This window comes from Opisthocomus hoazin, chromosome 1, assembly GCF_030867145.1.
Source record: "Opisthocomus hoazin isolate bOpiHoa1 chromosome 1, bOpiHoa1.hap1, whole genome shotgun sequence".
Classification (NCBI taxonomy): Eukaryota; Metazoa; Chordata; class Aves; order Opisthocomiformes; family Opisthocomidae; genus Opisthocomus; species Opisthocomus hoazin.
Window position 1 is genome coordinate 59,982,724 of NC_134414.1, and position 26,025 is coordinate 60,008,748.

A 26,025-nucleotide genomic window follows, 5' to 3' on the forward strand; every position below is an offset into this window, starting at 1 on the left:
AAGAAGACTGAACTCCAGCAGAAGAAGGCAGTATAAAGTTGGTAGTTTAGAATGAATGTTGTTATTTCAAAGATAGCACTTGTGTAGTCATTTAGATTTATTTCCAAGATTTCTAAGTACATATGGGGAAGTTTTTACATAGTATTTTTATCCTCTGTTAAGAAAATGAAAAAACATCAGCTACTCAAATCTTGTTGAAAGACAGAACTCAAAATAATCTTGACAAGTTGGAGAAAAAGCCTGAAAAACATGTTGTTCACCAGGAACAAATGCAAGGTGCTACATTTAATTGGGGAGAAACAGTGGAAGACATAACAGGATGGGGGATAGCTTGGAATGGATCTGTCCTGTTGGAAAAGATCTTGGTGTAATGATGGATCAAAAGCTGACAGAAGTCGGCAGTTTCATGCTGTTGTGAGACAGGCAGCTATTGTTGTAGGATTCTCAAACAGAAAGACAGCAGAGAAGGTTTGTGAACTGAAACTTTTCTGGTTTGCACTGATAAACTGGAGAACCAGTGTTCAGTTTTGGGTAGTTTACTTGAAGAAAGGCATGGACCAATTGGAAAAAAGAGAGAAAAAATATGCTCTGAAATCTAAACCTGTAGCTTAAAAAAATGGACAACCTTAGTTCCTTTAAAATGAGAAACCTAGGGAAGAATTATGCTATTCCTTCAAAAACGTAGGTGACAACTACATAGAAGAAAGTAGTTGTCTGCACTCTGCCATGTTAGTAGATACCAAACAATGGTTTCATACTGTAGCAGAGGAAATGTGGGTTCAATATGAGGAATTATTTTCCAGTGACAACAGAAAAATGCTTTTGATTTTGATTTTGAGGACTTTCCATGTCCAGAGGTCTTGGAAACAAGCTGAAAGAGACAACAGCAGCCATATGTTGTTGATATGACTGATTCTGCTTTGGGGCCAGGGGATAGATTAGACTACTCAGCAGGCTTTTCTCAGCCCTACAATGGGCTTAAAATATGATTCACAAAGAAAGGTCAAAGGAATTGAGTGTTTTAACTAGTTTTAAGCTTTATCTACGGGTTATATGATCTGACAAAAAAGGGTTCATTAATTTCTTTCCAAGAGGATAACACAGTTTACTAGAACATAACAGGATGGACTGCTTCGGCCGTAAAGATGCTTGCAGATGGGCTTAAATTTAGAATACTCTATTTCAGTATTAAAAGAACACCAATTTGTTCAAAACTTTGTAGATGAATTGTGATTTTATAATTTATTATTCTTACTTGAATAGATACTTAGTGATTATGCTATTATGAACTACCTCTTCCACATGGTAAATTCAAGGAATTCTGCAGTTTTTGTAATATAGAAAGGCTTATTTTTAACCCTATTTTTTTCAAATTGCATCTCGGTGAACCTGGCATACTCTTTAGGAGACATGGAATCATCTGCTGCATTTTCAAAGGCTTTGTGAGAGGTAAAACCAATTCTCTTTCCCAGCAAAAGTGAACTAAAATTGTATCAGTTTAGGTGGAATTTTTAATAATAGATGCTCTTACATCTAAAGCAGGTAAATCTAATTGTATTTTAAATGTCGTTTTTAAGTAGAAAACCATCTTGTCAAAACAGCAAAGAGGAAAAGTGAGGGAGGGTAGAACTGCATCGAAAAGGAATTAATCAAATAAACATTAGAATACAGTATTAGAAAATTCAACAAACCAAATACTGACTTTTTCCTGTAAATAACTACACCTATACTTTAAGAAGTAAATTATGAGTATTAAAGTGAGAATTAAGATGGGAAATCTGCAAAAAAAAAAAAGAACTGAACAGTAAACAAAAAGCTGGAAGAATAATTTTGGTCCTGTGGAGAAAAAAATCTGAAGTTGCTGTGCACCTTAGGGCACGTCAGACGTCACTAGAAACCTATGGTTAGACAGCTGAACTGAGCCCGGTGTCAGCCTTGACTGCAACGACTGCTCTCTGAGATGTTACAGCCACCCTGTCTAATGTAGCTGAAGGGCATGAGTAGGGGCTGGGAACACAAGCAGATTATTGAGCAATAAGCTAATATTTGAGTTTCCAGCCTATCAACTACTTGCAGGTGATTGCTTTTATGCTGAAGTAAATGAAACCTGGCTTACTGCTCAGAGTGGGCTTCCCTCCTACCACAGAGGTAGAAATGTGCAAGTGGATTCTGTACACAGAATGTGAAACCTACTGTTTAGCCCTTTGCTTATCATGTGGCAATTTGCTTACATGCAAAATGGGAAGTGATTATCTGCTTTTCTTTCTGTTCTTTTTCTGGCGTGAAGCAAAAAGGCATGTCCATCTCCTGTCATGAAGTAGGTGGCATAGTGATTTTAACAGTGGTAATGAAATAAATCTTTACGAATATTAAACAGGTCATCAGCAGGCGTAAGGAACTGTATTTTGAGTCTTAAAAGAGCTATGGATACAAGTACTGTTAATTTTTAATAAATCTACAAATATCAGCCTGCAGTAGGGCCTGAATTTAGGTCTGTGAAAACTAGAGGAGGGTGGTGACGGGGATCTGCTGATCCTGGAGTTCCAGAAGAGAACGTTTTATATTCGCTCTGGAAGTGCATTTAAAATGCATATACATAGCAGGTCACAGCACAGAATGCTACAGATTTTCCGTAGGTCAGCTGCGTAGCCGTTCAGCACATGTACAATAGCCTTTTCTGATAGGACAAGGGTGAATGGCTGTAAACTAAAAGAGGGCAGATTAAGATCAGATATTAGGAAGAAATTCTTCACCATGGGGGTCGTGAAACACTGGTCCAGGTTGCCCAGAGAAGCTGTGGCTGCCCCATCCCTGGAAGTGTTCAAGGCCAGGTTGGATGGAGCTCTGAGCAACCTTGTCTAGTGGAAGATGTCCCTGCCCATGGCAGGGGGGGTGGAACCAGATGATCTTTAAGATCCCTTCCAACCCAAACCATTCTATGATTCTATGATTTCTGAAGGATTTTTGGATAGTGTTTAAAAGTACAGCAGATGACTGAGGAGAGCTGGCTGTTTTCTGCATTATTTATTTTGCAGTGTGTAACTCTTAGACTTCCCTGTTGCAGCTCTTCTGATCTGTATAGCTACTTAATATTCATTGGGACAGAAGCAAAGTGAAAAATGAGCTCTGTAGTTCAGTGGTTAGGATACTCATCTGCAACAAAGGAAGGTGGTGTGTTGCTGCTCCAGTGAGCATTTTAAATTGTTTGTATAATCTATAAATATAGTCTGCACTGGCACAGTTTCACTTGCCAGGCCTGAATCACCTTAGAACAAGTGTTTTGTCAAGGCATGTATGAACTCTGGGCTGGATATTTAGATGCATCTAAATTCCCATGGATGTTTTCCTCCACTACCACCACTGTGGTAGCCATGGGCTCGCTGCTTGTTTTGAATGAGATAAACATGTGCGAAGTATAGCACAGATGTTCTGCAGGATTAAGCTTAGTACATGGCTGAGCAAATTTCTTTCAAATCAAATTAAGGTCTTATTTCTTATACTGGAGTATAGCATGTTTTTGGTCTATGCTTGCGTAAAATGCATTATGTATGTATAAATACAATTATTTATTGTTAGGGATTTAAAAATCATTAAATATTTGAAGTATTTTTTGTTCTTTATGTTCTAACTACAGGGTCTTTGTGATTTGTAAGATGTGATGTTTGGAGTTACAATTTGCAAGGTTTGTAGATGTACAGAACGGGACTAGAAATTTTAAGTTATAGCATGGCTTTGCAGTGTGCTCCCGTTGTGTCATGGCAATTTTAAACTTAAGTAGTTTGTAAGCTAATTTTCGTGCTTTTGCCTAACACAATTTTAACCTCATGTTATTTTAAATAAATTGCTGGTAATGTAAAATACCTGATTATCACCAAGGAGTGTTTAGTTTTGTCACTCCTGATACATTACTTCAAAGCTGTTAGCAAGAATCCTGTAAGCAAAGTAAGGCCTACTTCAACCGTATTAAAATTCTATTTACATTTTAATTTGCTTTCTGCTGTGTGACTGTGTTATACCGAAGCTATTACCTGGCTCAGTGGTCCCCACAGACAATTTCCCTTTCTCTTTCTGATTTTATTGTAAATGATTGTCAGCATAGTAGAGGAAACTGCAAATTCAATTTTGATCAGTCCCGTGAGGGACTTGATTCTTTATGATGTATTCTTGTTGTTTTAAAAATAAATTGAAATAGCCATCTAATTTAAGGGTTTCCTTCAGAGTAGAGGATTAAAATCTGTAATTTCTTGTATGCAAGGATTTCTCCTTTATTGTGTTATTAGGTAGAAGCTAATATTTAAGGAAATTTTGTAGTGATTACCCCCTTAGGAACGCTTTAATTCTTCATTTAATATTTCCATTTTATATCGAATGGTTCATTAAGCTGGTGGTTTTTTTTTCATTTACACCTGGTGATCATAAACCTGCTGTTTTCTTTTAAAGATAATGTTTTCTTGACTATGTATTATAATGTAAGATTTAAATATAGCCCTTCCTGCACTCACTGCTCTTAGTCCTTACTGTGAAACAGATTAGTGACTCCTTTGGTTTAAAGAACTTTAATTTTGCTTCCTCTCTCTGTGCTGTGTTACGGTGACACAAAATAGCCAAGAACGTGGAAGATGAAATAGTGTAAAGTTAGAAGGGGGGCCATGAGGAGAAGAGAAAGTAACTGCATAAGGACAAAAAAGGTTACTGATATAGTGTGGCGGGACCCTCCCAGAGGCAAAGGTGTTAGCAGTAAATCACTGGGATGAGATTCAGGGCTGAATTCAGCTGCACAACAGACGTCTATCTAGTACTGTTTTAGCTGTCATAGGGTGTCTTGTCTGTCATCCAGGCCTACCTCTGTAGAAAGGTGTTGATCCTGTTTATCCTCTGTCACATCTGCTGACCCCACGGAGGAGGTCCTGCATAAGCTTGAGAAAAGCAAATGACACTGTATTTTGGGCTAAAGATTCAAGTTCAGTCTTTCAGACTGTAGAAGTCCATGTCTAGTGCCTACATGTGAGGTAGGGTTATTTGATCCCGTGAGGATGTCTGTTTTAAACGGAGTTAAGTAACTCCAGTTACTAGACCTACATTAACAGTGCGTAATTTTTACTTACATGAACTGTATATAGTGTATATTTATGTTTCAAAACTAAGGGGCTATGTTATATTAAAATCTTAGACAATGCCACCATTACAGAACAGCCACTGGAGCCTGAGGGGAAAAAGGGAAAAAAAAATGCTGCTCTTCAGCAGCATTTTTTGAATTAGATGCAGAACAGATAAGGTAGTAAGGGGAAAAAGAATCATGGTCATAGGTTTGTTCTTGCTTCTAACTACAGATTTGCTTCCCTGGCTGAAATAGTTCTTTGATACTCAGCTTCCCTCCCTGCAGTTGCTATGGTACCTAATGCAACTGGAACAGGAGCATACTGTCAAGCAGATTTGGGAAGATACACCCAGGCTCAAGTTTTTTGCATATCTTCTTAAAGAAGCTCCTCTTATGAAACCAATCAAGAGCACTTATACTAGTGACATAAATAATTAAAAATATCCATGCCAATTAAAGATTTAAAAAAAAATATCCAAGCATTAGCTTTTATCCATGTACTGATCAAGGCAGTCAACTGGGGAATGGATTGAAAAAACAAATAAATGTACCAGAAGTGAATAAATTCTAAAAAGCCAAACCTTAGAGAAGTAATGAGAGAAATATGGTAGTTAGGAAGAGACAAGGAGAAGAGAGAAAGGGGCAAATAGGTGTGGCCTTCTGAATTTCTGTTTTTCTATAGAATTTTACACCTTCAGTTCCGCCGCTGGCGCAGTGTAGAACTATAACCAACAGTCCTTCCTTGAGGAGATTACAACCTAAAATGTCTCAAGTATCAGAAGGGAAGAAGGAAGACAAAGACAGTGTTAAGAATTCATTGTATCCAATTTATCAGCGGGTTGTTGTAGCAAATCTGGAAAGTTTCTTTTCTGCTCTTCAAATGAGGACACTATTACTTATGTAACCTGAAGAAAAGAAAATCTGATTGTGTTTTAGTGACTATGATTCCTCTCCTCTGTGCATCATCTAGCTTTAGATTTCAGTGAAACACATTATGGGTAGAAGCTGTAAGGAGTAGTTCCCTAACTTGGTCCATTTACATGCAGGTATCTTCTGTAACACTGAAAGAGGGCCAACCATGGCATCTTCTTACTGTGTATGTTGAGAGTGCAGAACAAGCGATAGTTTTTTGAATTGTCATTTGAAAAGGTAAAATCTCATACAGCATGAGAACAGCATTGCAGCATTTTCCTGAGAAGTTAAAATGAAAATTCTGAAGACCAAGAAATCTATTTGATGTTCTAGCAAAACGAAGAAAGAAAAAGTTTCTAAATAGAGCATGACAAGTTTAATTCAAAGTATAAGTAGTTTCTCAAAAAAAGCTGCTAACCTGCTTCTGTAATATGATAATTTTCCTATATTCTGCCTATAATAATACAGGAAAAAGTAAAAGTGGTTACTCTGACTCAAAACTTTAGAGCGTTCACAAAATCTGAGGAAAAACCTGTGCTCTTTTGCTCTACAGTGCTACATCTAGATTTTCCATTACCTTAAATTTCAGAAGTCGTCACTATCTATTTAATATGGAGGTGCAGTGTTAGTGGGATTATTATGCTGTCATATAGTATCCGCTTTCACAGAGTAAATACTCAGTTACCTGAAGGACTCAGCATATGAGTCCAGTCAGTGTGAGCTATTAAGTAAATTTACACTGGTAAATGTGTCTTCTAAACAGGGTGGTCTCTGGCCATGAGGAGGTACCCGTCTTGGTGGAGGTGGCTTGCATATGCAATATCCAGGTGTAACTAGAATCTAGGCCAGTGCTTCCACAGTAGACTAACCACGTACGTGTAAGTAACATTGAGCTGTACCATTTACTGCGCTTATGCTCTGTAACACATGATTATTTTCACAGGTTTCCTATTTCACTTGAGGATGTCTGAAATAATGATGGTAACCCATCAGAGTAGTGTTTTTAGAGCATGGCATCAAATTTACGTGTTGTGTGCCCTTGGGTGTGGAGTTGGGGTAAATGGAGGTGCCAGAGTGGCTGAAACAGTGATGGTGAACTGTATAGGCTGGAGGGAGCGAAACTCACCTATAGTGCTTTTTAGTGCCAGGTCGCTGGAGTGAAGTGGGGTTTTGTTTCAGTGGTCACGAGTTGGCTCACATCAAAAGCAATCGTAGGAGCAAAGTGGCATTTGGACAATACAGATGATCAGGGTAGATGGGAATGAACTGGGGAGCTAACTTACTTGGCCGTATAGATGTAGCTGTACACTGATTAGCCTTCCAGGAAACTTATGACAGAAGTCCTTCTACTAAGGTGCTTAGTAGACAAGATAAACAACATAAAAGATAAAAGATAAAATCCTTTTGTGATTGAATAATGGGGGGGGGGGGGGGGGGAAGAAAACAAGTTAGCAAAAAAAGAATGGGGAGAAATGGTGAAGAGAGGTCACCAAAGGGCTCTTCAAGAGTGTGTGCTGTTTAACATACAAAAAAAAAAAAACAAATAAAAAAACCTGGAAGAAAGAACAAAAAGTAAAGTGATACTTATGTTCATAAGTTATACAGGGCGATATAGAAGAGGGCCAAATACAAGAAAAATCACAGAAAGGCTTTATGAGATGCGGTAAACAGGAATTAAAATGGCAAATGGAATCCAGTATAATTACATGTCAAATGATATGTATGGGGAAAGTAAATCCCACTTCATGTATAAAAGTATAGTTTCTGAGTTGACCAGTAATAAAATCTTGTGACTGCAATAGGTAAATCTGTGAAAAATGAAGCTTGATGCTCTGTATCAGTTAAAAAAATAAATAGCGTATTAGGAACTGTTTTAAAAGGAACAGATAACATAGCAGGAACCATTGTGTGTTTTTACATAAATGCACGTTCTCCTGCAATACCGTGTGTGGTAGACTATTGACATAGGCTTTCGAATCGCGTGTCATTGAAGCTCTCTAACTTCCGAACAGGCAAATCCTTCAACATCATCTTCCAGGAAAGTTATAGTTGTCATTTATCCCTTCTTGGGGAAGAATGAGAGATTCGATGACTTTTCAGAGTTGCTTCAATCTATATTTTGTTCTGGGATTTTATTTTTGTAGCTTATCAGTAGCTACAATATTCTGAGTACTATGACATCTTTAATAACTTTAAGCCATAAGAGCAGCCAGTGTCTGGGAGCTCAGCCAGATGGACTCAAAAGAGAAATAAGCCATAAATTTTAATAGTCAAGTTGGTCAGCCACTGGAACAGGCTATTTATGGGCATGATAGAATATCAACCCCCTCTCAAGTTCTTCAGTTAAGATTTAGCATCAGCTTTTGAAGATGTGCTGTAATCAAGTGCCAGCCACTGCTCTATTTTGTAAAAAAAATATTTTTCAGTCCCAAGGTGTGGTGCAGAAGTCATATTCTGTGATCTTACTCTAGTTTTAAAAATGGTGAGTGTGAACATATGAAGGCATTCACCACAGTACACTCTGGGACTAGAGTGGTTCCTTGAAAGATGGATAACGTCAATTTAATCAGAAAACTGAATACAGTCTATCCCACACTCATCCTCCTACAGTATTCTTCCTCATGGAGAGAGTGAAAGACCATTGTGTTATTCAAGTTCTCCAAGCAGTTTTGTGACTAAATGGGATTTAGTGTGGTAAGTGTATAATGAAATTCTTCTCAAGTATAAAAGTCATATCAAGTGTTTATGGTTGCTTTGGAATCTCTTTGCATGCTTTATACATTTTTTAAGGACCATAGGACCCATGCGTTTTTGTATCTTTAGTGAATCCTTTCTGGATTGCTAGGCTTAAGGGTATCCATTCATGTTATACATGTAAGTCTTGAAGTCACTTTCACTGATTTCTTTCAACATCACAGACTTGTACACCACAGACATTATTGATCTGTGCTGTCAGTTTTTGTATAATTATTCATTAAGGCTTTTTTAAAAACAAATAATGGCCAAAATTTCTTCACCATGATTCATACTGTCTAAATGAATTTGGCTTCAGCTTCTAAGAAAGTAATATTTAGAGCCTGAGCTCCATCAATGGAACTGTTCGTTTTTGCTTGCCACTTTATCTTTTGTGCTTCATGACTGTTACTATGGTAAGTATATAGGATTGGGAACATGCCTACCTGAAGGAGGTAAACAAATGCTAGGATGACAAAATAGGACTTTTTATCATATAAAATATCATTAAAATTCTGTTTTTTCTGAATTTTGCTGTATAAAAGAAGTTAGGCAAAAGTTTGTAAGTAATTTATCTTATGATCTGTATTGAGTGGATAAGCTTTCAATTACATTTTTTTGAGCTCTTAAAAACATATTACCTCTATCTACAAACGCTGATCTTATCTATGTCATTAGGTCACCAGAGTTGTAAGAATAGTACCATATTAGATAGCATACTTCGGATATATAATAATTAATCCAAAGAGAAAATTCTTGTACTCAATACTGTCTCAATTAAGTTCTATTTCAGGAATTTTTGAAAGAGTATTTTGCTTTGTCCACTCCCAGATCTATTTCCAACACCGGTATCTGGTTGCCCTGTGAAGACCAAGGCCTGTTCTAATCTATTTGTTTTTATTAACCTAGTAAAGTTATGCCTCTGTGGACCTTTGAGAAATGCATTAAGTGAAAGGACTAGCATTTTCACTTGTGATTGACGTACTTTTCTTGTCGCTTTGACAAGTTTTCAAAAATTAGATTTAGCAGCTGCTCCTAAGTATTTACCTGGTGAAAGAACAATGGTAAAAATCTACCTTGATGCTTTAATTATGCTACTTTTATGCCAATACATACTTCATCCCTTTCCATTCAAGGGAAGAGGTGCCTACCTAGAAATGGACAGTAGGGGGATTGGACTGTGTTCTCTGTGCTATTTATATATTTTATTTTTAACAGTCAGTGGATTCAAAACAACAGTAGAAACCAGAATGCTTCCAACACTGACATGGCATCCTTGTTCTGTGTCTTGGAAGCAGGGTCTGAATCAGTAGGTCTTTCTACCCTTATGTGAGTTTTTGGTCATTAAGCTAGAGCTAAGTTTCTTCTGCCTGCTCTCCTTCCTGCCCTTGAGAAGCTTACATCCCAGGCGAGCAGTTGGCTAATTGAGCTTTCACTAGAGTAGTGGAAGATGTTTTCTCCCACACTGCTTGATAGTCCCAAGGGGGAGACCCATCTGGCTCTTTCCAGATTTAAAGGAGAAAATTTGTGTGTTTCCAGACTGAATCCAACTTAATATTTGGATTTGCCTGTATCAGTATATGTACATTAGTGGTTTAATCTATTTATCTGTTTATTTAATTATTATTTGTAGATATATAAGCTTAATGCAGCACTGGGCTTTTTTAGTAAGTTTTAAGTAGTTTGGTTGGAAACCTGAGAATTGTTCTTTTAAAATTATACCGTAGCAAAACAATAGTTATCTTTCAATAATGTGCTAGACTGGACCACAGTGTTCAATCCCTAATAATATCATAGATTTCCTACATGAACTAAGTAGTCATTTAGTCACTCTGTGGGAATAGTGTAAGGCCTACCTAAACAGAGCTAAGTGACTAAAAGTGTAGCTGGATTCTGGACAGTGATACAGACCAAGTACTTTTCAACACTACCTAGATATGTGGGTGCCTAAACAGAATAGGTGTGTCTGTTCTTGGATGTATTTCTGTTTAGACAGAAGGGAAGAAAGTGAAGCGGGGTTGATAGGATAGAGGACAGGAGAACTCGGAGAGTCTGCTCTGTTGTCTTGTGTGGGTGTATTTACATTAGCAATTTAGGTTGGATTAAGAGACCTCTTTTGAAGGGATTCTCCCAGTTGTCCTCACGGACTCTGCTTTGATTTGCATCACTCAGCAGTTGCACAGTTCACAAGCTCGACTCCTTACAGATGAATCTAAGCTGAAAGATGCCTTTCAGGATTGCATCTGATTACTCCAGCCACTGGTGGGCATGGGATCTGTGCAGCTACACTTGTCTGAAGTAAAGTCCTTCAGAATTCAAGTAGTGTGAACAATGGATCATCTGCGCCAACTGTGTCACTCTGTAGATTCATTCCTATTACGGCACAGGGCTTGTTAATGTACATGGCCTGTGTGATCTTGACTAGAGTAGCCCCATCCAGCAAGGAGTTGACCATCTTTATTACCATTTTTGAAAGTGAGATTATTAAGCATTTCTGGGGATCAAATTCTTAAAGGCTTCTGATTTTAGTTTCAAAACATCTTCAAGACTGAAGATATCTGCCTTTATGTTCATGTATCTTATATCATTATGTTAAGATGGCAGAAGGCCATTTAAGACATCTTCTAGTACTTCATAAATAGCTTTAATGCAGGTTAAGCAGTTTGTGTTTTGCAGTGACCGTTTCATGATAATAAATTTTGTGCATTATGGAAATATAATAATCTCTGTGGGTAAAATGATGGCTACTCAAATAATAGAGAAAATATACATTATATTTAATTATCTAATGAGAAGGATGTATATTCCAACAGGAAAGAGGTGAGGTAAGTAGTGTTCACAAAGCTACTTCTGCACAGAATCTTGGGCTGTTTAATAACTGCTAGCGGCCAGGATGTTGATCTCAAATCTTCTCTTTTTCATACATTCGGGTAGCATCTTGTAATAAAAATAGATTTATGTGAAGAGATAAGGCCCTGGAGGAAAGAAAGAAAGCCATCCCAAGAAAGGTGGTTAATATTCAAGGATCACCTACTCCCAGCTCAGGAGCAGTGCATCCCAAGAATTAGCAATTCAGGCAAAAATGCCAGGAGGCCTATGTGGATGAACAGGGAGTTTCTGGTTAAATTCAAACACACCGAGGAAGTATACAGAGGGTGGAAGCAAGAATGAGTAACCTGGGAAAAATACAGAGAAGCTGAAAAGTATAGGCTGGGTGAGCAGCCAATGAAGTGGACTGAAAACTGGTTGAACATCTGGGCCCAGAGGGTAGTGATCAGTGGCATGAAGTCTAGGTGGAGGCCAGTAACTATTGGTGTACCCCGGGGATCCATACTGGGTCCAGTCCTGCTCAACATCTTCATTAATGATCTGGATGATGGTGCAGGGTATACCCCTATCAATTTTACTGATGTCACAAAACTGGGGGGAGTGGCTGATACATGAGAGGGTTTTGCTTCCATCCAGAGGGACATGGACAGGCTGGAGAAGTGGGATGATGGGGCACCTCATCAAGTTCAGCTTATCCCATGCACCAGGACATACTGGGGGGACAAATGGCTAGAAATCAGCTTTGCAGAAAAGGACCTGGGGATCCTGGTGGATGCCAAGGTGAACATGAGCCAACAATGAGCCCTTATGGCAAAGACTTCCAGCAGCCTCCTGGGCTGCATTGGGGGGAAGGTTGCTGGCAGGTCAAGGGAGGTGATCCTTCCCCTCCTGTCAGCACTGGTGAAGCCATACCTGGAGTTGTGTCTAGTTCTGGGCTCCTCAGTACAGAAGAGATACAGAGCTACTGGAGAAAGTCCAGTGAAGGGCCACAAAGATGACTAATGGACTGGAGCATCTCTCCTATGAGGAAAGGCTGAGAGTGCCAGGACTGTTTAACTTAGATTTAGCCATAGATACTATTGCTGTGTTGTTTTATGCTTTTAAGGGTTCAGAACTGGAGCAGGTGAATCTTTCCATAACATCATTGGTGACTGCACAAAATCTGACTGTCCTAGCATACCTAAACATAGGGGTGCCCTTCAGATGACTCAGTAAAGGTCTCATGTGTAACTGTCCCTCTGTAGCCCCACTGGTTACCTCCTCTACTGCCCAGGGTCTGGCAGGCTATGTGCCAGGGACTGTGTTATGGTACAGCTGTGCATAGTGTAGGCTCTGACTTTTAAGGAGGTTCCCTGTCCTGGCAGCCACCTCCTGTAGTGTGCCACTGCCATCACTGCCCCAGCTTCAGCAGTGCTTTGCACAGTTCCTGTCCATCCTGTCTGCCAAGTCTATGTTAACGGCGAAATCCATGCCAGCCTGCCATGGTGCCAGGGCTTCTGATCTCTAGTGCTCCCTTGGCATTCATGAAATAGGAAACCAGACACAGGCCTGTTCTGCCCTGCTAAGACTGCAAGCCCAGCAGGCAACTGCTTGGGGTCTCTGGTGTATTCTAACCCAGCTGAGGTAGACCTACTCTACGAAGAACTCCTCTGTAGGTCTTAAGTTGCTTTGTCTCACATTACATAGTCCAGGTCCAAAAGGGACAGAAACCTCTTAGCTGGGGTTCCCTTCAGAATAGACTGCCTTTTAAACATAATGAAGAGACTGGAGGGTCTTCCTCCCTCCCTCCCTCCCTCGTGAAACATCAGACATGCAGAAGTTTGGGAGGTGTGGTAGATACACCAGAAGGCTGTGCTGCCATTCAGCGTGACCTGGATAGGCTGGAAAGCTGGGCAGAGAGGAACCTGATGAGGTTCAACAAGGGCAAGTGCAGGGTCCTGCACCTGGGGAGGAACAACCCCATGCACCAGTACAGGCTTGGGGTGGACCTGCTCGAGAGCAGCTGTGCGGAGAGGGACCTGGGTGTCCTGGTGGACGACAGGTTAACCATGAGCCAGCAGTGTGCCCTGGCTGCCAAGAAAGCCAATGGGATCCTGGGGTGCATCAAGAAGAGTGTGGCCAGCAGGACGAGGGAGGTTCTCCTTCCCCTCTACACTGCCCTGGTGAGGCCTCATCTGGAGTACTGTGTCCAGTTCTGGGTTCCCCAGTTCAAGAAAGATGAAGAGCTACTGGAGAGAGTCCAGCGTAGGGCTACAAGGATGGTGAGGGGACTGGAGCATCTGCCCTACGAGGAGAGGTTGAGGGAACTGGGCTTGTTTAGGCTGAAGAAGAGAAGGCTGCGAGGGGACCTTATAAATGCCTACAAATATCTGAAGGGTGGGTGTCAGGAGGATGGGGCCAAGCTCTTTTCAATGGTGCCCAGTGACAGGACAAGGGGCAATGGGCACAAACTGAGGCACAGGAAGTTCCGTCTGAACATGAGGAAGAACTTCTTCCCTCTGAGGGTGACGGAGCACTGGAACAGGCTGCCCAGGGAGGTTGTGGAGTCTCCTTCTCTGGAGATATTCAAGACCCGCCTGGACAAGATCCTGTGCAGCGTACTGTAGGTGACCCTGCTTCGGCAGGGGGGTTGGACTAGATGACCCACAGAGGTCCCTTCCAACCCCTACTATTCTGTGATTCTGTGATTCTGTGATTCTGCGGTCCATCTTTACCATTGCGCGGTCTTCTGATAGGCTTTAGCAATGTAGGATTCTTGCGATGGCTTGTAATGATAACTGAAGTTACTGTGTTCATTAAAAAGAAACAGAGTCATAAATTGACTGTAGTAGTGCTAAATGAGTCAAATTACCCTACTGGGTTGCCTTTTGAGTGCAGAGTTTTTCTTAGCATGGCACTGTATGTGCAAGAATCCTTGAGAGCAGATCAGTGTATCCCTGGTCCTGGCACTAGCTCTTCAGAACAGACCTACAACTAAGTATGGGTTGCACTTAGTTCAGTGTAAGACAAGTGAATTTTGTAAAAGGAAATTTGTGGGGGAATCTGAGTATCATAAGCTTCAGAAACCACAGGACAGAGACCCACATCAGCTGTCATTTTGGGAGAACACTGCTGTGGTTGTGGTTTATTGTATAAAATGTGTTAAGGAAAGGTCTGTGTGGCCCATGGGCAGGTAGAAACATGACAAGGAAGGTTAGTGTATGAGAAGGAGGTGGTGATGGTCATAGGAACGGTAAGATTTCTTCGAGGTAAACAGACCACTTATCCCTTAATTTGCAATTTAGAAGAACGGTGGTTTTTTTTTAATTAGTACTTATGTATACTTTAATCGTTTTATTGCTTTTCCTCTGAGTGATGAGTATGAAGAGTTAATCCAGTTCTGTTGGTTTTAATACACCTTCAAGACAACAGGCAATGCTTTAGGTGTTAGGTATTTTAAAACCATGGAGATCCAGATCTATTCTACTGCTACTTTTTTCTGTCTTTATACAGCACAGGTATCGTCTTCTTCCTTGCCTGAGGAGGCCACAGACAACTGGCTTGGCTAGAGACAAAGCCAGGGCCCTGCAAATAGGAGAGCTTGAACAGTAAGGTAAAAAGTGATTGAAAGGCTTATTGCTAAGCTGGAGGGAGGAGTGTGTTCTTCAGAGAAGAAGATTAAACTCCATTCTCAAATATTGTCCTCGGAAGCTCCGGCATATCTAACTTCAGGAGAATGCTACAGTGTGTGTACAGACCTTTTCTTTTAATAGTTTTCCTTTGTTTCTATCAAAAAGTTTTTTGTTTTTTTTTTTTTCAAAAAGAGACTGTGGTCTGTCTGCATCATCTTTACACCAATTTCAGAAAATAAATCTATTGCAAAGATAGACCCCATTATATTGCCCAGGAAACACAGGTGGTAGTCACTCTCAGGTCAGAGAGAATCCTTGATAACACCTTTGGTAGATATGCTGAGTTCCTCAGCAGAAACAAATGGGCAGGAACAAAGACACATCCAGTCACGAAAAGATAAAAGTTCATAGCCAGCTCGAGGAGTCCTGGTTCTTTTTTTACTTACTTTCTTTTTTTTTGATATCAGTTGTACTACTTGAAGTTGAATACTTCATTCTCTTGCTCATGCTCATTTCCTGTCTATGTGGTATACCTTCTTTGCTCAGAACTTTCTTTTCTACATCTATTTTTATTTTGGCTGTTTTTAGTCAATGCTTTCATTTGACGCTGAGATTAAAATCAGCAATATTAAAAGCAAAGCTATTCTGTTCTGTGTATTAGACAAATTAACCAGTTTTGATGATTTAGTTTCCTAAGTGCAAACATCTAATACTACATTTGGTGACCTGGAACCTCTTACCTGGTGTCAGGGGCTCTTCTGGTGAAGTGCAAGTCTCCTGTGGATCCCGTGCCACGTCTTCCTGGCTATCACAGGTACTCTGTGGCTCTTCCAGTGGCACATGGTATGTTTATGGTTAGGTAGCTGAATCCCATTCATTTTGCTTTTAAGCAGACTTCATTGGCAGTAGTGTTGATGGCAGGGGAACCAATAGCGTTTTTAACACTGCTGTTTAGAAATTAGCTGAATGCAATGAGACTGGGAGAATAAGCTATTCTTTACTTGGCAGGTATGAAAAAATATATGTCTTTGTTTATATGTTTACTGGAATGCATGCGGGAATCTGGCTTCCCAAGTAAGAACAAGTAGATATATGACATAGTGGCATCATTTTAGGGTCTTTGCTGATGTTACAGTTGTTTTGCCACATGAAGATGCCAGCAGTCAAAGGCCTGTAATTATTGGAATGTATTTTGATTCCTGCAAAGAGAGATTTGATGTCAGAGTTAGACTTGCACAGATGAGCTAATACCCAGTCAGGTATTTGGAAATTTTCCAGATATTGTTGCTCATTAAAATACCTAGAAGCCAGATTCACATCCTGTCAAGGGGAGTGTTTCGCAACGCCTTGATGTGGATCAAGACTTGAAAGATGAATTCTGTTTGACATTCCATATGTAGCGATAGAATCACATGCTCTTGATCTTTAGTGTTAAAGTATCAGAAACTCAAAATAGCATAATAAATGTACATTTGTTGTTTTAATGTACTGTTATTTTCTAAGTAGACACCATTTTGTTTCATCATTTGGTTGTTCTGATGGCAGTACTAATGGTTGCCTTTTCCTGCATCCTCTCTGAAAAAGGTTTAAAAGTCAAAAGCAACAGCATTTTCTTAGGTGTCTCTGAAGCTCTATAAAAAAAATAAAGAGGTCTCTTTTTAGACGGTGAGAACATTTCAGTCAAAACTAACTTGATCAAACGTAACAGGTGACCAAGATTTTAACTGCGCTTTCAAAGGACAGCTTTGTTGGTAATGTGGAAGTTAAGCAATTAGTTTGCTTTCCAGACTTCTCAGCTGTTGCTCACAAGGGAAGTATTGTGAGAAATTCTATTCTTGCCTTTGACCCTTTCCTTCACACTTATAAATACATGAAAGTGAAAACCAATATTCTCTGTTCTTTGTAAATTTTTCACTTAAAGCTCTCTTAAGAATAACCATGAAAGATGTAATGTAATGCATGTAATGGTTTATAAATATAGTTTCTCTAATACTTCTCTTTTGAGAAGAATAAAAATCCCCATTGTGGTTACATTTGCTTCATAAGTTAAAACTATTTGCTCTGAATGCCTGCAATATTAGTCTGAAGGAAAAGTAGTTTGGGGAACATTTTACAACTAAACAGTTTTTCCTACTGTAGCTCTGAACCTACAAGCACAATAATCCAGCAAACTTGAATTTATATTGTTTCTTCTGGTACAGAAAAAGCAAGAGTTTTTGCAACATACACGATTGCGTTCAGGTTACATCTTTTTTATTTTTTATAAATTCTCATAGAAAATATAGGTATTTGTCCTACCCTCCTGTTAATACATTGAATGTGTGAAGACTTGAAGTCTAGGGTTTATATTTTTTGGGCTATGAGGTGGTAAGTGGAGGGTATGCCTTGCTGAAATTAGTTTGATAGTGTGGTGATTTGGCACTGCGTCATTCAAGACAGCTGAGTAGTGGAACCACTAAGAGATAATTAATTTATCTGTTGAGGACGTGCTGAAAGGCTTTTCTGAGGCAAGTCATATGAATTTGCCATTGAAAAGTACATATTTCTTACTGTTTTCCACTCACACTTAGTGATTATAAGATTTAGAAAATTTGCTGACAGTAATTCTGTCCTAAATTAGGCACTTTAACTCAGAGTGTGCGGAAAGAAAGAATAACGCAGTGCACCGAAGTCAGGCTCCTGGAGATACCTTGCTGTGTTAACAACAGAAAGAGCCTAGGGCCAGGAGACTCCTTACTGCCTGTACTTAAGTGGAGTGCATTTGAGTGGCTGGACTACATCCACAAAGGTATCAAAGCTCTGCTTCCTTCTGCTTGACTGGGACGCCTCAGTTAGGAGCCTAGCTTTCCAGGGCTCCTTTGTAGTCAGCAGTGGAAGGTGCTTGCAGAGTGAGATTAGCCTGCTGCTGCTTCTCCTACTTCAGTGCCTCAGTTGGTACCTGAAGGTAGACAATGTGAATTGAGGTATCATTGCCATTGACTTCAGTAGGAATTGGGTTGCCATTGTGAATTTGAGTGTGAAGAGACATATTCACGATCTTTAAATATTTTGGTTTCTAACATCTGTGTTCAGGGTCCTTGTGCAAATAGAGGTTCAGCTGATTTGGTTAGGAATCTGCTTCTCTCTGTTGGCTTCCTGGGGTGCACTGCAATCCTGACCTCCTTATTTAATTTAGGGTCCTACATTAAGTCAGTATGAGCTTCATCATTCTGTGAGCATGGCTTTTATTTTCAGTTTCCATACTTGTGTATAATACCTTCTTACCTTGTATCTGTGGTATTGGAAGGATAAACTGCATTCAAAGGCTTGTAAGCCAGCTGAGTATCGGAGATGTCTTTTAACAAAAGTACCCAGTTTTGTCTTGTTTGACTTGCCCCACTTTATTTTCATTGATACATATCAGAATTATTTATGCTGAGGAACAGTATTCTGTTGAAACAGGATGGGATAGCTTTGACTGGCAATTTTTCAGTTTAATACCAGTTTTGATCACGGATATTCATAAAGCTCTTTTAAATTTTCTATTTATTTATTTTTAGCATCAATATGAACTTCAAGGTATTCCTATTCCTTGCTTCATATTCCTGCCTCTTTGACAGCACGTTCTGTGTCCTCCACTCTTCGTGGTAGCCAAACCACTTTTGTGGCTGCTTTGTGAACTAGAGTGGGAGACTGACTCTGGATAGTTTTTCCTTCTGTATTATATTTAAATTGGATACTTTCCCTGATCTGCTTCATGGAGCAGCTGTGCAAACAGTTGTGTGTCTGTCTGGTACTGCTGCCAAAGACTTGTGAAACCGTAGCCTAAGTCACAGTGCTTTTGAGCTGCTTCCAGTGCTCATAATTAAAAGGCAGCTATGATTACATGTCTGTTGTAACTTCTGTTTTTGCAGTCTTTCTTATTAGAATAGATAGTTACATTCATTCCAAGAAGCAATTATTACCACGTCTGTTTTACTGTAAGTGAAAACGGGCTACTTTAAGTTCAGGGAAGGGAAGTAGTAGAGTAGACTTTCCACTTCAAGTGCTTTGTGTAATTCACACTAAAATGTGTTTAATTAAAAAATAATAAAAAAATCCTGGCATAATTTGTCTGTAGTATAGTATAATTCACATTGGATATTTATAACCAAGTAAATGTAAAGTAAAATGCATCTGAACTGTATTCTACTTCATAAGGATTTGTTTGCGAATTTGTCATGTAGGTTCTGTACAGTGCAGACTGAAAATATAGTGTTATTTATAGACAGCAATTATTCTAGTATAAAATGTGAGTGATCTGTAAATTAGATTTGTAAGTTACTATGGAATTTCTGGACTGAACTGAAATTCTCAGAACTTAAACTTGGGAGGAGTGCTAAGGTGTATTGAAGTTACAGCAACGGAAGTTCTGACCAATATTTCATTTAAAGTATTTCTTCTATCCCTCAAAGTTTCATTCATCTAAAGAAAATAAAATTTTGAAGTTTAGCATCTATCTCAACTTAAAGGTAATAGACATCTGGTTTACCCAATATAAATATTTAGGTTTAAGGTGATAAGTAATAATTCAGAAGACAGTTATGAATCAAAGGAGAAAGAAAAATGTTTCCTTACTCCTGTAGCTGACTAGCAAAATCTCAGAAATGGGAATTAGCTTATAAGTAAACATATGTTTAGAAATTAGCTTGAGTACCAGAAATTCTTTGCTTTGACTTTATTTCTGTTTTATACGGTTTTTTTTTCCTTTAAGTCTTTCCAATCCAAATCTTGGTTTACATATACTCCATACATTCACTGCTGAGAACTTTTGGACAGCTGAAGCTTTTGAACAGATATATGTTAAGTATCTTCACTTTTTCCATCAGGATATAAAAGATTTCTGGTATTTTTGTTTTATCAGTAAATAAGCATACATGCATATGTCGTTCTTCGTCAAAGTATATTGCGTAATGTGGCTATCTCTCAGCAGATTTGTAATAGTTCTTAGTAATGTTGTACCCTGAGCCTGCTTGTCTTTAGTGTCATTGTTTTCATAAGATAGCGTTTTTAATAAATTGGGAGTGTGAAAGATGTCTTTTTTTTTTTTCTTTTTTCTTTTTTACCAGGGGAGCAAGTATCCCACAAAATGTGGCATAGGCAAGCCTATTTCTAGAGAGATTTTAAAAGTGAGGGAAACAGATAGGTAAATGTTTATATTAGCTGCTGTTGTCAATTTCTTTTTTGATCCAAATGTGGCAGGTCCTGCTAGATATCTGTTGTTCCAACCAAGAAAAGTCTTTGCTGCTTGCCAATGCACCAGCTCCCAGCTTTTTGCAAACAAAATGGTAGCAATTGAATAAAATGGGAAATCTACAGGCTTTCCAACAAAAATAATTCATCTAGAGAGCACATGGGTATATTTATGTTGACAGTTCTCAGTAAGGAAGAGGTGCAGCTCATACACAGCCTCATAAGTGGTCACAGAGAGGTGACATCACACCATGGCCATGCCATCAGCACCTGGATACTCTCACCCAGGGTGGAAATACTGTGGTTTAAGCTCATATTCATCCTCCCTAGCTTTAGTTTGAGCTACATCTGCACACACATAGCCTGGGAGGAAGATTGAAGCTACTATTTACTTGTGTGGCCTGAGCATTAGTATTTTCTCTGGTAATGTTTTTGCTTATGCCACCTTGTGCTCTCTGAAAATGTTCATCACAGAGACTAATCCGTAAAGGCCATATGGATGAGACTCTGGTAAATTTGGCTGTCTTCACCCACCACGATCCTCAGACTTTATTGTCGTAAGACAGAATGATCTGATATATGCTATGAAAAGGCACCGCAGCTGGCCGTGACACACCTTCAGACGTTTTGAACACAAAATGAGAATGAAGTGCTGGTGCCGTAGGGTTCCCCAGCTAATCGGTACGTAGAGCCTGTGCTTCAGAGGTAGTACAGACCACCCAAAGCTGACCTACTCTCCAGGATGCCTCTCTTCTTGCATTGGTATGGAGGCAGTCTGAAGTGGCTCTGGTCTTCTTTCAGGCACCCCAACCCCAATTTAATGTGAGATCAGCTCACTCTGAATTTTTTATGTCTGAACTTACCGAGCTTTTTGGAGAACTTCTTGATATATAAAAAGTGGAAGATCAAGTGATATTGGCACATTTTTCATGGCTATACTTTCAGTCTAGCGTGTAAGAGCTTTCTGTTTTTCTATAAAGATCTGTATTTGAAGTATCTACTAAAGAGGAAGAAATATCTTACTGTGAATACCTTTTTTTCAGAATGACAGCTGGAACTTGTCAAACACATGAGGTTGACTTTAACATCAATTTCCAACATGCCTCCCCCCTTCTCCCCAAAAGGCTCAGTTCCAGTCACCTAGAGGTGAGCTAGAGGCGAACTGGGATGCTTGTCTCTGTGAGTTGATTCTGCAGGGTCTAAAATGAGTAGCCCAAATGTAGTTGTCTACACTGGCAGCATCTAAAATCAAATGAGAGGGATCACACAAGATACATCTGGGCATAAATTTTTTTCTTCACATTGGGAGTATTGTTGCCAGTGAGGGAAGAAGAAATGTCTGTTGTGCATAGTATGTAATTGCACTCGTGATTGCAGTTATTATGATGCTGAATAGCTTAGTAATATACCTGGGAACAGTTGCATGGCATTTGCCTGTATCTTTGTAGATCAAATAAAAGGGACTTTACACTGTAGCGGTGATAGGTGGAGTCTCATAAATCAATAAAAAGCCAATTCATGGCAATCTCTGTGCTCTTAATACTATAAACAGGTTGCAAGTTTTGCTAAATGTAAAGGAGTAGAGGTAGAGAGGCCCAAATAAAAAAGTTGGTAGTAGGTATCAGAAATTGTGAGGAGCTAGAAATTGCTTATACGCTATGGTGATGAGTATGAATAGAGAGAGAACCTGACCCATTTTTTTTATCCTTACTGCATTTTGTGGCTGACATTTTTTAATGTATTTCTTTAAATGCTTTTTTATTAGATCAGGATAATCCAGTTTCTTGCAGTTACTACATGCTTTCCTTTTCCACTTAAAATCTCACCTAAACAGATGCATTCTGTTTTTCATTTCTGTTAAAGTTGTTTTCCCCCCTAGTCATTTGGCTATATGCAGCTTTTAGTAATGCACATTAAAAATGTGGAATCTAGAATACTGACTTTGTTAGTCTTACTCTGTAGTACATAAATTCGCTCACATTGCAGAAATTGATTTTAGAACTGCCCTTCAAATCACAGGTTATTCCTTGAATAATTTAAAAATATACAGAACCTCCTTTTATTGTGTTAAAATCCTGTGGGAATAAAATATCAACATATGAGAAAAGCAACATTAAAAGAAATCTTACAAGATGGATTAAATGTAATAAGAACGAGGAAGGAAATTTCCATTTTCTGTTGTAATAACTGCAAGCGTTCATTCACTTATAGCTGTAGTGTTAATGTACAGCTTCTGGACTGTGAATTTGAAAGGAAACACATGCTAAATGAGGTCAAGCCTGCAAGGCTGAATTATTCCTCTTGTGCCCATTACTGTTTCTCCAGAAATCCAGATGTTTTAAGACATGTATGGACACTACTCTCTAAGCCAGTTTGGATGTCTTACTGCACTATAGTACGAATGCATAACTGTGTGGCGTGTAGCTAATTTGTACTTTTTGATGACCAGCTGGAAGTTTTGGAGAGTCACCATCACTTCCACCAGCTGCCTGTGAGAAGAGCATATTATTCTCCCACAGACCTGTTCATATAATTCCGTACTTGTAGTTTTTGAGAGCTGGAGCCTTGTCTGTTCTGTGATAAAATCTTTGGCTAAGATGTATCAGCAGATCATCTAGTCAAACATTATGTTTTTACATCTGTATTGAGTTTAATAAGTAAAATTTAACTAAAACTGTTTTCCAGAGAGATACCTGATTTTGGTTTGAAGTTGTCAGGAGAAAATGACCCCATTGTTTTCTGTGATAATTTGATCCAGTAGGTAATCACACTGCATGTGAACATCTTTTCTGTTAGGTTAAAGACCCCTTTAATATCCAGCATTTTATCCATATGAATGCAATTATATAATTCTCAAGAATAGTTTCAGTAAGCTAAGCAATTCTCCTAAGTGCCTTATTGTAAAACACTTTATCCAGTAATCAGATAGTTTTAGTAGTGTAAATTATGTATGATTTTGTGATATAAATCACCATAGTGCCATATACAGAAGTCAAATTTTCTCCATACTTCTACTACACTTTTATTAATACATGTTTGTATATACCTGGGCTTTTTCCTGGCCCTGCCTGTGATATTTGTTACCACATCTCATATTACGATTTTTCCTTCCATGATTAGCTGAGTGTGGTGAGGGGTAACTGCACTTCTTCCTCTGCAGTGTCACCTATGGTGTTTTTGTCCCAAAATCTTGAAGCTTTCATCTGCTGCTCAGTGGAGCTTTTGGAGAAGTTACAAGGAACAATACCTGCAATGTACAGATAATGTTACTCTACTGATTCAGGAAATATGCAAAGTAGAATTGACACTAATAAAAAGTCAAAGGCAGAAAGTTGAAAAACCAACCCAGCTAAGTTACATACAAACAAAATTATCATCCCAAGTCCAATGAACTGCATTTTTTCGTATAATAAAGAAGTATTCAGCTCTCTGAAAACACAGAGACTGTATGGGTTTATGGAAGACTAGTTGTGAGCTTTGTGCATTCAAGATGAATACAAGATGAGATGATGGTGTCCTTTCACTGCCATTAGGGACAATAATGACATCACCCCTTCCTGACCTGAGAGATGAATCGCCCTTGAAATCCATCCATCTTCTTCCAGTGGTAAGAGAATGGGGAGAATTCCCTATTTTTTCCTAGTATTTCCAACTTATTTGAAGAGGAACTAGCAGAAAAATGGGACCCGCATTCTTTTTTCTCATGGGTGTGAGGAAAGAGGAAGGCCTGCGTGTCCCACATCAGATGAAGAGAGGTATGCAGAGAATCTCCAGGACTTTTTACACTGAAAATAGGTAGGCACAAATTCTGGCACCTCTGAGGTATAAAGGAAATGTTGGTATCCCTGTTCCTGGAATTTTCATCAACAGTGGTAGGTGAAAGGTGAAGAAACACTACTTGTTTTTTGTATTTCATGGGGGCAATGGAGAAGAATATAGACTAGGGATCTTGCGAGGAATGAAGTTGGAAGTCAAGAATTTTGACATAAGGACAAATCTGGAGTGCAAGGAAGGGTAGCCCTGGTCAGAGGCTACACAGGCAGTTGAACAGCTTTTAGACAGAAGCCAGCTTGTGCCGTGTATATGTGGGCTCAGTCTGTAGGCAAAGCATGCTCAAATTGCTGTGTGGAGTCCTGTGTGGACATATCCTTTGCCTCAGAATCGTTTTTCACAACTCTGGTCATGTAAATTATAGAATCATAGAATCATTAATGTTGGAAAGGACCTCTAAGATAATCAAGTCCAGCCCAACACCACCATTCCCGGAAGTGCCACATCTACACATTTTTTGAACACCTCCAGGGACGGTGACTCCACCACTTTCCTGGGCAGCCTGTTCCAATGCCTGACCACTCTTTCAGTAAAGAAATTTTTCCTAATATCCAATCTAAATCTCCCCTGGCACAACTTGAGACTATTTCCTCTTGTTGTATTGCTAGTTACTTAGGAGAAGAGACCAACACCTGCCTCACTACAACCTCCTTTCAGGTAGTTGTAGAGAGCAATTGTGAATTTAAACACGGTGGCTTTACTTGTTCAGTCCATGGAGAGAAGCAGATAGGGCCATTAGGTCAGTGGGCAAATGACTAGTCCCTGTTCTGAGGCTGAGATAATCAAACAGGGTGTGTTGGGGTTGATGTAGCTTGAGAGTTAGCATGACTAGGCCGCTTAAGCAAAACAGTTAGCATAACTGAACAGGCCGCTGGAAAGGGCAGCTAAGAATAACAGTTGAGAAAGTTCTGATAGTGCACATGATGTGGGTTAGCAAAAACAAGATGTGTTCAAGGACGTGGAGGTGGTCTGTTGCTATTGGTGTTAGTGCATAGTTACCAATCATAGGGGAATGTAGGGCGCGTGAACAGTGCGTGATTTATGTCTGTAGGCTATCCGAATAAGCATGATCGCGTGTACAGATATGAAAAATGTATATAACCATGCAAGCGGAGCAATAAAGGGAACTGACTGTGCATTGCATCAATGTGTGAGAGTCGTTCCTGTCCCCGCACGGATGCTGAAACTCGGCAAGGGTGTTAGAAACTGCTGGATACGACATGAGAAATAGGCATTTGTGACAAATGACAGTGTGTGAAGCTGACAGAAATTGCAAATGAGGGATGGCTCTCCTTTTTAGATCCCTATTGCAAGTTTTTCTCCAAAGAATATATTCTGTCTGCATTTAATACATTCATCTAATTCCCATTCATTTACACTTTGTTTTATTGAAATGAAAGTATAGCCTTTGCCCTTAACTATTGCTCGTCTTCCTTTCAACAGTCTAAATGAAAGGCATTTATGCATACATCATAGTAAATTAAGAAGTCTTTCTTTTGTAAGGAGTATTAATGTCTTCTATTTATTAATTTGCAATGCTGTTCTAATTCCTTTGGGAAAATATGATCTTTTATTTTCATTACAATCTTGCTAGATCCCTTTATCTTCTGACATCTTAAATCTCCAAGGAGAATATTGTATAACAGAGTGATATTTGTCTGTAAAACATTCTTATAGTAATTTCCTTATGTAGTTTCTGATATCGAGTATTTATTTGTCAGATACAGGATGATTTAGAAACAATTTGGATCATAAGCTGATTGATATCTCTGATAACATACTTTTTTATGTATGTGTTTT

At 39.1% G+C, this 26,025-nt stretch overlaps 1 protein-coding gene across 12 annotated transcripts in view; it reads left to right on the forward strand.

The window, feature by feature from the left end:
• GPC5 (glypican 5) overlaps positions 1-26,025 on the forward strand; it is an 846,827-nt gene that overhangs the window by 33,332 nt on the left and 787,470 nt on the right. The window contains exon 2 of one of the 12 annotated variants that reach the window (XM_075423697.1): positions 6,774-6,888. The exons of 10 other annotated variants lie outside the window; for them this stretch is intronic. The gene's annotated coding sequence lies outside the window, so the exon portion shown is untranslated. Of the gene's footprint in view, positions 1-6,773; positions 6,889-15,138; positions 15,160-26,025 lie in introns of those variants that run through there. One more of the 12 variants, XM_075423704.1, reaches the window with a different exon arrangement.